This window comes from Rhinolophus ferrumequinum, chromosome 9 (genome assembly GCF_004115265.2).
Source record: "Rhinolophus ferrumequinum isolate MPI-CBG mRhiFer1 chromosome 9, mRhiFer1_v1.p, whole genome shotgun sequence".
NCBI lineage: Eukaryota > Metazoa > Chordata > Mammalia > Chiroptera > Rhinolophidae > Rhinolophus > Rhinolophus ferrumequinum.
Genome location: NC_046292.1, coordinates 38786527 through 38799014, shown reverse-complemented (window position 1 = coordinate 38799014; position 12488 = coordinate 38786527). Strand labels below are relative to the sequence as shown.

Genomic DNA, 12488 nt, shown 5'->3' with positions numbered 1-12488 from the left:
ACTGGTAACTTGAGGAGAAAAGAACTGGAGAGAAGAGAGCCAACAAAGTAAGAAATGAATTCAGCAAGGGAAAAAGAGTTGCCTGGACATTAGGCGAACCGGGTTCAAGTCCAGTCTCTTACTATTCACTGTGTGAGCCTGGGCAAGTCACTTTGATTCTATGAGCCTTGATATCTCCACCTGCAAAATGGGGCCACCGTTTATAGTTTGCTGTGAGGATGTAGCAACATGGAGAGTTAAGGCGATCTGTTGGGTAATGAATGTGATAACAGTAGAGTCTTGACTGCTACCCTGGGGTGTTCGGAGCGGAGACCCCTTCCTTTTTCTCTCCCACCCACCTTCTCACTCTCAGACTCTTCTTGACACTGAGTGAGTCTCCCTTCCCCAGTTTGCATCGTGAGCACCTCACAAACCACCTGGGTCTCGGTTTCCCGGTATAGGCAGGACTGGACACACCAGATACTCTCTGAGGGTGCCCGCCATTTATGCCCTCTAGGACCCATGGATGGGCTGGGGGGTACAGGTAGGACCTGGGGCAGGTGGACCCAAGCTGGCCTTGTCCTGGTCTGCTTATCAGGGTGGAAGAGCCAACAGCCCAGCCTATGCGAAGCCTAATTCTCAAAGCTGAGTATGTGATTGTGTGTGTATGTGGACATTCACACATGTGGGGAAGTTGGGGGCTTCTACTCTCAGCAGCTGATCTTCAAGGGCCACTGCACAGAGGCCAGAGCTCAGGCTGTACAGCCAGACCATGTGAGCTTTAAGCCAGACCACCAATATCACCGCCAGCACCATCACTGTCGCAGCTACTGCGTCCTAAGTACTGACTACATAGCAGGTATGTAAGATGTGTTGTCTCACTTAAGCCACCTCGTGAGGCAGATGTGTTGCTCCCATTTTAAAGATGAGAAAACTAAGGTTTGGGGAGGGAAAGTGCCCGTCACACGGCTATAAAATGTTGAAGCTAGGCTGAGAAGAGATAGTTCTTTCCTGAGCTGGGTGGGGCTATGCAGCGAGCTGGGGCTTCGTGGGACCTCAGGCCAGTGCTCTTAAACATGAGGGCTGTGTCTGGTTGGGAAAGGACTGGAATGACCAAGAGGGAGAGGATGGTTTTATCTTCATGAATGTGCCCATGGAACTGCCATTCCCAGCCCTCTGGGTGGCCAGCATGTTGATTATCCTGCATGAGCTGCAGGAAATGACAGTCTTTATGACAGCACAGTATCTACTAGAAATGAAAAGGCTGAAATGATAGCCATTAGCTAACACGCCCTGGCCCTGAAAGAGTGTCAGGGCAAGGCAAGCATAGCACAGCTTTCCTGCTCACCTACCAATTTCCCTTTTTCAGAGAGTGGGGGGGCTGTGGACAGAGCGTGCTTCAACTCCAGCTCTCTCCCGTTGGCTGTGTGGCCTTGGACGTGCCTAGCTGGGAGTTTTGGGTCCTCCTGCCAGCCTGTCCCTGCAGGGCCAATGTGACTGATGAGGAAGTCCTTGGCAAATGATGTGCTGGCCCTAGGAAAACACTTTCTGGGCTGCAGGTCAGGCAGACCTGGGTTCATTTCCAGTTCTTTCCCTGACTCTGTGTGCCTTTGGATGGGTTGCTTAACCTCTCCTAGCTTCCTGTTTCTTTACATGTGGAATAGGGGTAGACAGACCCTCCTCACAAGGCCTCCACCTGGATGATTCGGGAAGTCGCTGGCTGGCAGGCCAGGCCAGGCAAAGGCTTCCTGGAGGAGTCCTCAAATCCCAGACCTGGAAGGGGCCTGACAGGAAAGCAAGTCTCCACCCCCTCGCCCCCGAGTCTTCCCGCATGCAGTCTGCCCAACCTCCAAGCTTCTCGGCTGTTCTTCAGGAGACCCAGGTCGTTCCCACTCCCATCTTTCTATCTCCTGGTCTCTGTGTGTGGAATGTCCAGAGCATCGCCTGACCTGGCTCCTTCACCTTCTTCTCTGCCCAACAGCCCCCTGACCACGTATCATTACACCCCACACCTGTCATTTTGCTCCCCTTGGCCTTGCTTTATTTCCGTCATAGAACGTGTCACCATCTGAAATGGTGTGAGGGATGTGTTTGCTTTTGTTCCTTCATGCCTGCCCCCCTCACTGCGGTGCCAGTTCCATGAAGGCGGTCTTCTCCTTGTCCATCCCTGCCAGAACCTGGCGTGGCCTTCAGTGAGTACCGTGGATGAATGAGTGAGCAAACCGGTGAATGAATAGGTGAATTCGACACAATTCTATTCATTCATCCCTACGTGTGTGGTAGTATTGGTACTTTGGTGCAAGGAGCAAGGACATTTCTCCAGTGTCTTCTCTCGGCTTCCTTCACACAGGTGCAGATGGGCTCAGACATGGCCCCTCTGGGGGCGAAGAGCCGGTTCAAAGACACACAGCGCTCAAAGGGACTGGGTCACCGGGGGTGGGCAAGAACCAGCAGCTGGCCCCCTGACGTCAGGAGCGGGAAGTGAGTTGAATAAAGGGGCTGTTTCCAAAGGTGCAGGGAAACCACAGCGGAGAGTGCAGCAGTTGGGGGTAGTGACAGTGGGGTCCTCACCATTCTCAGGCCTGAAGCGTGAGGAGACTTGCGCTCTGGGGAGGAACACAGCCAGTCGGGGGACCCCTCGCTCTCCTCCTGCCCTCCAGTCTCCAGTCTCTCACTGGCCGAACGCAGAGAAATGCAGTCCATGTGGGTCGGTCTCCCCAGGACAAGGAGCAGGGTCGGGAAGAATGACAGGATCTGGAGGTACGAATGGAGACTAGCACAAAAATAAACAAAGCGCTTTCCTCTCAATGGCCTGGGAAAGAAGACTGGGTTAAAATTACTGACTCAACTTGTGTAAGTGTTAGAGGAGCCCAGAGGGACAATTCGTGCTGCCAGGAGGCTTATCAGGTAGCGGAGGGGGAATGGCATCCGTGCACAGGGAACAGCATGAGCTAAGCAAAGAGGCTTGAAAGAGTATGTCATGACAAGGAGACAGAGAAAGGGCTATGGTGGGGAGGGCTTGGGAGGTATGTCGGAATGAAGTTAGAAAGGCAGGCTGGGAAGTTGTTATTTAGGTCACCTGGATAACACCAGCTGCTTCTCTGAGAATGATGGAAGCAGCCCTTGTGTCCTTGGTTTCAGAATGAAGGTACCCACCGGACCAAGAGGGTCACGTGATTACTCTTTTCTGCCAATGATGTCTTCTGGGACACAGCCCCTATGTGGAAAGGCCCTTGATCTGTCGGCACCACACCCCACTGTTTGGGAGTAAACCAGCTTGACCCAGCGAGCAGAGCCCTGGGTTCTGGATCTAGCACCTCCTGGCAAAGTAACCTGGGTCTGTCAATCCACCAATTCTCTGGGCCTCCTTCAGGAGGCACTTCCCCACACCCACTGTGAGCCAGGACCTGGGCCAGGGTGCTGGAGTCCAGAGAGGAATGGGGCACAGCTGGTGTCAGGACAGGAGCTTGGAAGTGGTGTGGGCTTGGGAGTGGCGTTCCTATCTTGGTTCTGACACTAACTTTCCATAACTTCTCCAAGTCTCAGTTTCCTCATCTGTAAGTTGGGAATAAAAGTTGAAACATTTATTGAAATGTACTCAATACCAGGCATTTGTCTAGATTTTATTTTGCATTTATTTTCTTCTTTAATTCTCTAAACAGTAACTATTATTATTCTCTCTAAGAAACAGTAGAGGTGGGATTCAAACCCAAACAGTAGGTCTGTCTGCAGAGCCCAGACCTTACAGTAAAACAGGTGAGAGGAATTAATGAGAAAAACAGATAACAACCGTAAGTCACAAAATACATGTTAGGTGTAACAAAATACATGTTAGACATGACTGTTGAGCTCTTTGTGCCTGGTGTTATTCTCAGAATCGAAGCACTTTCCATAAATTAGTTCATTTAATCCTTGTAGTAATTCTGTGAGGTGGTATCAGTATGAGTCCCACTTGACACATGAGGAAACTGAGCCACTGAGAAGTTGAGTAACTTGCTTGAGGTCACAGCTAACAGCTCCCAGCAACTGTTCTAGATACTTCATCTGTATTGGCTTGTTTGAGGAACAACAGCGTTGCTAAGGCACAGAGATGCATGTCTCACCCATGGTCACTGTGGGGACAGAGCCCCAGAGAGCAGTTTCCAGGCTCTCGGCCTCAGTGGAAAGGTGCTGGCTTGGGTGGTAGATGGCCATCAGCTGTGACTAGTTGGCCGTCAGCTGTAACCAGTTAGCCATTGGCCACTGAGATAACTGCTGTGCCTAAGCTAGCAAGTGCAGATTGCAGTTAGAAAGGGGTGGGTTGGTTGGTTGGCAGAGAAGCGGACAGCAGATTGCAGCTAACAGGTGTGGATGGCGGATTGCGGATCGTGTGGATCCTACTTCCTGTGTCTTGCCTGGCCGCCAGCAAGACTGAGGTGCAGGTAAGACCCCTCGTTGGGTACTGGCGGATGTTTACTTTTGTGTCTTGTCCAGCCGCCAGCGAGAATATAGTGGTATGACTCCCCTATCTATGGCTCTGTGGGTGTTCCTTTTTGGCCTCACCATGTCCTGCGTTCTTGTGCAGGGAGCAGGACTAGAGACCCTGCATGGCAGTCACATTCCTAATTAGTGGTGCAGCCAGGCCTCTGATTTCAGTGTCCCCACTCCCTCCCAGAGGCTCTTAACACTTCTGGGCACAGCACATTGTGCAGAGCACGAGCTTGGGAAGTATTAACCAGTTCCGGTGTGAGGCTGTGAAATGGGTTCTGGGTTCCTGAGGTCCCAGAGAGGCCCCGACGAACAGCTGCCCCATTGCAAGTGCCTTGTCAGCTTAAGGCTGCTTCCAGTGGAGCCTTCTGGGAAGGTGTGACCTCCCTGGCCTGCCTGTTCTGCTCATGCAGGCAGTGGAACACACAGTGCCTGAGTCAGGCCCAGCTGCCCTGGACACGGAGCCTCAGGGCCTCCCAGGGCCACTCCCTGTTGCCCTCCAAAATCAATGATGCCCCCGGCTGGTCTCCCTCCTGGATCATCAGTGGGACTCACTGCCCTCTGCCGCTTCCTTCAAGCCCGCCCAGGGGCCAGGAGCATGGGCACATTGGAAGTCTGCTTGGCTATCTCAGTGCCCTGGCCCCACCTGAGCCTAGATCCCACTGCTGCTCATAGCATCCTTGCTGCAGCTTTGGTGGTGGTGGTGGTGGTGGCGGCGGCGGCTGTATTGCAAAGCGCCCTGGATGCCATCTCCCTAAGAATCACTGGCATTAATGGGGACACAGTAGCATTGGCTCCTGCTACTGAGCCTCAAGGCATGCAGGCGCTTCACCCACTCTAATTCTCACAACTGCACCACTTTACAGATGAGAAAGCAGAGGCTCAGCCAGGCTGAAGGGCTTACCAATTGGTGAGTGGTAGCATAGGAACTGGAGCCTAGCTCCTTCCGTGAAACCAAACCACATGGATTCCCCCAGATGGTCTCCTGCTCTTTGTGCCAAGAGGACCCTTCTTGGGTATTCATTCATGACTCTGAGTGCCTGGCCCTGAACCGGTGGGTGTTGGGGAAACGGTGGCAATATCAGTGGTGTGGGTAGACCTGCTCATCAACCAACAGTAACACAAAGCAGGTCAGTACTGTGGCCAGAAGAATCAGGGAGGGCCCCCTGGAGGTGGTAATACCCAGGCAGATCCTGGGGGATGAGTAGACATTCAACAGGTCATTCAGAAGGAGAGAAGAAGGGGAGGAAGGGCATTTCAGGCAGGGCCAGCTGGAGATTAGCGATTTGGGAGCCTCAAGGGAACCCCAAGTTCACCGGGTGTGACAGCACATAATGGGACAAGAGTGGAGGTTACGAGGCCAGAAAGGCAGGTAGGGACAGGGCCTGGCTGGCAAGAGATTCCCACATAGCAGCCATGTCAGCTCTTGGTCCCCATTTGGTGCCCCCAGGCCTCCTCTAGGGTGTAAGGGGGTCCCCAAATCATAAATCCTTTGCACTGGCTTTAGGAGAGAAGGAGATTGGCCTAAGGTCGCCCAGAAAAGCCAACGGACAAAAGGGACACTCTGTCCCTGCAGTGCAATCTCACTACCCTGTCTCATTCCTGGGGGCGGGGTGGTAAGTTTCTGCCTGATCACCATGGGGGGCAGTCAGGGCCCCCCACCCTCGGGATTCCCCTGGCAACTGTATTGACCAGGTCCGGCCCAAATCACAACATCACATGGGCCAGGGAGTTTCCCTGTCTTTGAAATCAAACACAAACAAAACCCAAACAGAAATTGCCCCACACCTGAGCTCCAGGTAAATGCAGCCTGGGCCTGTGGGGTGCACACACCTTTTGGCTCACACCCAGGAAAGGCCAGGAAGCTGTTTGAATAAAAACTCCCTTGGACAGGTGCCCAGCATTTTACAGTTTGCAGAGTGCTTTACCCAAACACTCTACCCTTTGATCCTCACACCTGTCCTGAGAAGAAGGCATTGCCCATTTTACAGAGGGGGAAACTGAGGCCTGAGAGGTGAAATGATGTGCTCAAGGTCACACAGCAAATTGATGACAGATCTAGGGTTAGAAACAAGTAGCCTATGAGGCTGCTTCCACCCAGGTGGGGTGGGGGCAGGTCGCAAAGGCACCTTTCCAGCCAGAGATGACCTTGAGCCAGCTGGGGGCCAGTCTGGAGGGCCTGAGCACTGGCCCTCTTTGCCGGTTCTTTCATAGCAGAATGGGACCCTGGAAGGGAGGGGTCTGTTGGGTTTCTGGTGTCCAGGCCAGGCCTGCACTTCTGAGCAGCAGGTGAGTTTGTGTGCTGTGTGTCCCTCTGCTGGCATTCACACACGTGGCTGGACAGGAGTTCCCTTGAGTGTGTCTGGGCGCAGGTGTGAGGAGCTTGTGTTTCTGTGTGCGCAGATGTGGTTGGGTGTGTTTGCATATGTACGTATGTGTCTAACATTACCACCACTGCACCCTCACGTGTGCCCGACCTGCTTCCGTCTATGAAACCCATCTCTTCATTTGATCGCCAGCACAGGCCTGTGAGGGGGCCTGGCAGAGGTTGTGGAGACAGGGAGACCAAGAGGGGGCTCGGGCCTCCGCACTGGGTGAGGGGAAGGGCCTGACCGCAGGGGCAGCTGTGTGTGTGTGTGTGTGTGTGTGTGTGTGCACACTCTCTCTAGGGGACTGGGTGTGATCCCTCAGGTCCCTCCCAGCTCTGCTGAGCTTGTTGCTGCACGGCTGTCAGTGTTGGGGTATTTTGGGGTCTGTGTGGGCAAGAGAGTGTGTCAGGGTTTATATACGCCTGGTGAGAGAGAAAGCCCATGTGTGCTTGGATGGGTGGAGTGTCTTCTTCCACCAGACGGTTCCTGAACCCCCAGGCCTTGGGTAGCGGTGGAGGAGACGGCTCAGAGGGTTGGCGGTGCTCTCCAGGTCCCTCTGCCCACCTGGCAGAGGCCTGGGCTAGTGCTAGGTATAGCGCCACCTTGTGGGACTGCTGGGAGGGATCTGTGGCATCACCAGGAAACTGATGGCCTCCCTGGAGAGAGAGACGGTGATGGGGAAGAGTGGCTTGGGAGACCGGGAAGGCCAAACCACCCCCAGAGCTTCACTGAGCCACTACATCAGCATTGTGCCCGTTTCCTGGCAGGAAAAGCTATAAAATGCTTCCCTGAGGTTTTTCTCCAGCATCCCAAATCAGTCACTAAATCTTCCTGGCATCCTTCTCCTTCCCCTGACTCTTAAGTCCTATTACTGCACATTAGAGAAGACAGACACCAAGCAAACCCTTAAACCCGAGAGAAGCAAAAGGTGACCAATTGTTCTGGTTTGCCCAGGACTGAGTGGGATCCTGGGACATGGGACTTGCAGTTTTAAAATCAGGGCGGTCCTGGGCAAACTGGACGAGTAAGTCACCCTCGATGAGCAAGTGTGGCAGAGGACAAAAAAACCCGTGCAGTGGAGACAACTTCCCGGAAATCTAACTTAGTCTGAAGGGTCAGAGGAGGCCTCTAGACCCTCACCCCATGGGGGTGCTTCCTGGCCACAGGCAGCTTGGACAATCTCGTCTATCCTGGGGGTTTTGTTACCATTTCCGTGGTATTTGGTATCTCCCATTCTGCATGACCAGGTCCTGTCACTCTTGGAGTGCCACTTTTAATCACTGTTCTACCTCTACCCACTGTGCTGCTGCTTTTCTAACTGTGTTCTGTGGAGAATGATGCTGTGTGTGAATGGTGTGTATTTGTGTGTGATAGTGTGTGTGGTGGTTGGTGTGTGTGTGGTGGTTGGTGCGTGTGTATTTGGGATGGTGTGTGTGGTGGTTGGGATAGTGTGTGAATGTGTTAGTAGCGACAGAATAGGGCTTTCAGACTCCTCATGTGTACTTCAACCAGAATGGTTCCATTTGTATCTGATTTATGGATTGGGGGTCCTTATATGACCTCCCTTGTAAGAAGGCTTCTGTGGCTCTGAAAGGTTTATGAAGAATCACTTCTGTAAGATGTTATTCTCTGCTTCTCCTCCATGCCAAGTGGGTGCCCGCCTCTCGGCTTTTACCCATGTTCTCCTGGCAGCCTCTGTCTCTGTCTGTAGAAATGTCGCCCTCTCAAACGCCCCACCTCCAAGTAGCTTCTTGGGCTCCTTGCAGGGACCGGGTGGTTCTCTCCTGTCTACACCACTGGCCTTCATCTCTCCCTCCTTTGTGTCCTGGTCTTAGTCACCCGCCTAGACTGAGAACTCACCGCCTCAGTAAGTAATCTCCGCACTAACATTCTTCCCCTCTCTCTGCTGACTCATGCACAGAAATAAACAAAACCTCAACAAGGTTTTCATGCAGCACATAGCCTGGTGGGGGAGGCAGACAGAGGAGAATATCGTGAGTTTGGTTTGGACCTTGTTCACAGTTTGGGTTTCTTGTGGACCATCCAGGTGGAAATGTCCTCCAAGCAGTTAAGAGGTGTGGGTGTGGAGCTTGGGAGAAAGGTCTGGGCAGGAAACGGGGTCTTGACAGTCATCAGGAAACAGTGGGGAGGAGGGAGGAAGGAAGAGGGAGATGGGAGATGGGAGGGGCCTCGGAACAGCACCCTGAGAGTCCCGTTATTCTGTATGCACTGGAATGCAGGTCCTGGCTCTTGCTCACCACTGAATCAGCAGACCCAGCCCAATGACCAACACATAAAAATAGCCACTTAAATCCTAGGTGAACGAATGAAGGAGTCTACAATAGCCCAAGACCTAGGAAGACAAACCAGGAGTATGATGTTGGAAAAACAGAAGAATAGGTTCCAAGGACGAAGTGGTGAGCAGTGCTGACGTGGCAGCCATCAGTCTCGGTAAGAGCCGACAGCCTTGATTTGTATTTGGGAATAAGGAGAGCACTGGTGACTCAGGCAAGTGACATGTGAAGGTGGAAGCCAGGCTCAGTGCCCAGTGAGCGTGGAGTCAGATTTGCAGAGTGGTCAAAATCAGGGTAATCCCAAGAGCCCTTGCAAGAGAGGTATGTGAAGAGTAAGCTGCAAAGCGTCGTCTGGTCAGCATTGGCCCTGGTCAGGAAGCCAGTATCCGACTGAGTAAACTTGGCTACATCCCCTCGCCTTCTCCCCTTCCCAGCATTTGCACGGCCACTCTTGGAGCATCTGCCGTGACTCTACTCATCCTCACTAGCTGCAGCCCCTGACGAGCCTCCCAGGACCAGCCTTCACTTGGTGCTGTGACCCCGGCCTTTTGGCTCTGCCAAACGAAGGACTCCCTACCTCGGGGAACACTGATGGGTGCCCCCGTTTTAAAGTGGCTCTGGGAAGTAGGTAGGTGGAGAAGGGATAACTAGAAGCTTATCGTTGTCTTTCCCTCCCCTAGAGCTGAGATTTTTCATAAGTGTCAGGCACATCAGATGGGAAAGGGGAAAGCATCTGGGAGAACCCTGAAGTCGAGGGAGGCTTGGCCTTGCATCCAGATGGCTCAAAGGGCCCCACGCCCACCTGCCTGCTAGCTGGCACCTGGTCTAGTCTCCTAGAGCTGCCACATGATGCCTAGCCCAGAGGCGACCTTCACATCGGTGATGGGAACTTTGAGGGAGAGGGATGCCCGGGCTTTGGCTCTGGCTGGCTCACTTCCTCGCTAAGTGACCGTGGGCGAGGGGCTCATCTTCTCCAGGATTGTTTCTCATCTCTATGGTGGATTCACTTGACTGCCTAGTGCCCTGACATTCTAGGGCTCCAAACTGTCCTGCAGAGACCAGGAGCAGACACAGCACAACACAAAAGATCCCTGGAGATGGAGCGATCAGAAATGGGTGTGGGCCCTAAAGACTCCCTTGCTATTTGTTGAAGGTCCACCAAGCACAAGGCACTGTGCTGAGAGTAGATACCGCCTGGGAGGCAGGGGCTTAGATTCTAGTTCCAGCTTTGCCTTTAACTCAGTGTGTAAGCTTGGTCTCTAACTTATGCTTGCACAGGATCAGAATCACGAATTGGTGACTCAGATTGCTAGGCCCCAACCCCAGGGTTTCTGATTCAGTGGGTCTTGGATGAGGCCCAAGAATCTGCATTTCTAACAAGTGCCCAGGCGATGCTGATGGCGCAGGTGGAGAGACCACACTTTGAGAACCTCTGGCCCAGCCAGTTCCCGTCTCTGAGTCTGAATTTCCTCAGCTCTCAACTGGTCCTGCCTACCCTCTCTCAAGAAGTGCTGTGAGGCTCAAATTAAAAAAGCCAGGGGAATTATGGAGCTTCTGGGTGCTGGGTGAGACCTCAAGATCCATCTCCTTTGAACTCCCCACTTGACAGGAGAAGAAACTGAGGACCAGAGACTGCTCAGACCCAGGTCACAGCCCATTTGAAGGGGACAGAGCTGGAACTGGAACCCAGGCAGCCTCCACCCTTCTCCTAGGCATCCCCAGCCTGAAGGAGATGCTTTTAGCATCTTGTCTTTTAGACAAAGTGACACATACGGCATTTGTAATGGATGCTCTGCGCGTCCTGCCTGTGTCCCTTGCTGTTCACCATTTCTGTGCATGCTGACCTGACAGCTTCCCAGTGCCAGCCCTGCACCTCTGCCTGAGGACTTTCTCTGGCCTCAGAGCCCACTCAGCGTGGGGTGTGCATGCAGGAAAGGTGTCCGAGACTTAACATGCACTCCCCCACAGCAGATCCCAGCCGGGATTGGTGGATACACACACTGCTCCCTTGCCCCTAGAGTGGGACAACATGGAGGAACGTACTATCACCCAGAATTCCTTGGTGCAATTGAGCCCTGGCTGATTACAGCGGAAACTTCCTTGATAACATACTCTTCACTTCTTTCCCTTCTTTGTCTCCCCTTCCAACACCTCCACTGATGCTTCTTCTGATGACCTTTAAAATTAACCACTTGTTTCAGAGTCTGTTCTTGGGGAACCCAACCTCAGACAGTATAATAATAACTGCCATTTACTGAACACCTACTATGTGCCAGGTGTCTTGTACATGTGTCCTCATGAAATCCTCATGACAACTCTTGCAAGTAGGCACTGTCACCTCTATGTCACTGTTGAAGTTGCTCAGATTCAGAGGGGAGGTGGCCTGACCAAGGGCTCTCAGCTGATAAGCTTTCAATCCACAAGGGGGACCCAATCCCTGCACCTCGTAGGACTGGGTGTCAAGGAACCTGGATCCCCTCCCTGGGGGCACAGCTCCACTGGGGGTCATGCCCAGAGAAGAGACAGTGTCCCCACAGAGGCACTATTAATGGTGGCAGCAGTGGGACTCTTTCCGAGAACTTCACTAGTTGAGGATATCACTGAAGAAGGAATTGGAGGTGGAGAGGAAGAACAGACAATTATCTTATGGCGATTGCAATTGACAGGCTGGTTTGTGGCTACTTCTGGGGACTCCTAGAAATAACTGGGGGATCCTTTGAGAAGGATAAGCTCCTGCTTATGTAGAAGGGGGCTCAGGGTCATTGTCTTTTGGACAAAAACGGGACTCCATTTTGTAACCACAGGCTGGTGGAGCCGGGCAATGTTTAGGCTGCACCTCATACGTTCCTATGTGTTTGTGTGGACAGAATATGGTCTTTGTTTATGGAAGTGCAATGTTTTTCTTTAGGTTTAAGTTTCAAAGCATGTTTTCATAAAAATAAAAGGTATTTGAGTAATAATGAAGTCATCTAGTCAGTAAAATAAGCTCCCTTGATGGTCCTCAGAGGCCAGCGTTAGGCTTTACGCTGGGCCCACTTTCCCTGGTGGGAACTTGGAATGTATCTCCCCCATCTCTGCCCTCAGTCTCCTCACGTGTGACAAGCGAGGCAGCTGAATGGGTCCCATGCTTTCTGCGGTCCCCGGTTTGACAGGGCCCATGGCTCTCTCAGGGTTGCTTGGCAAATTTAGGCAGGTTCCTGCCCCCGTCCAGCCTGGAAGCAGATCTGTAATTGAGGCAGCAGGGTCACTGTGACAGGCAGAGCCTATAAATCTCAGCTGGGGAAGTAGCCCAGGGAGATAAATAGTACTGCAGCTGGCTCTTCCCTGTGCTCTGGGGTTACCAGGGAGAGAAGGGGGAGCTGACAAAGGCACTGACAAA

General features: G+C 52.7%; 1 long non-coding RNA gene across 2 annotated transcripts in view; it reads left to right on the top strand.

Moving 5' to 3' along the window:
- Window positions 1–4338: 4338 nt before the first annotated feature.
- Window positions 4339–12488, top strand: part of LOC117027147 (uncharacterized) — a 44431-nt gene continuing 36281 nt past the window's right edge. For both annotated transcript variants that reach the window (XR_004423869.1, XR_004423870.1), the window contains exons 1-2: window positions 4339–4400; window positions 9134–9266. This is a non-coding gene — a long non-coding RNA (uncharacterized LOC117027147). The remainder of the gene's footprint in view (window positions 4401–9133; window positions 9267–12488) is intronic.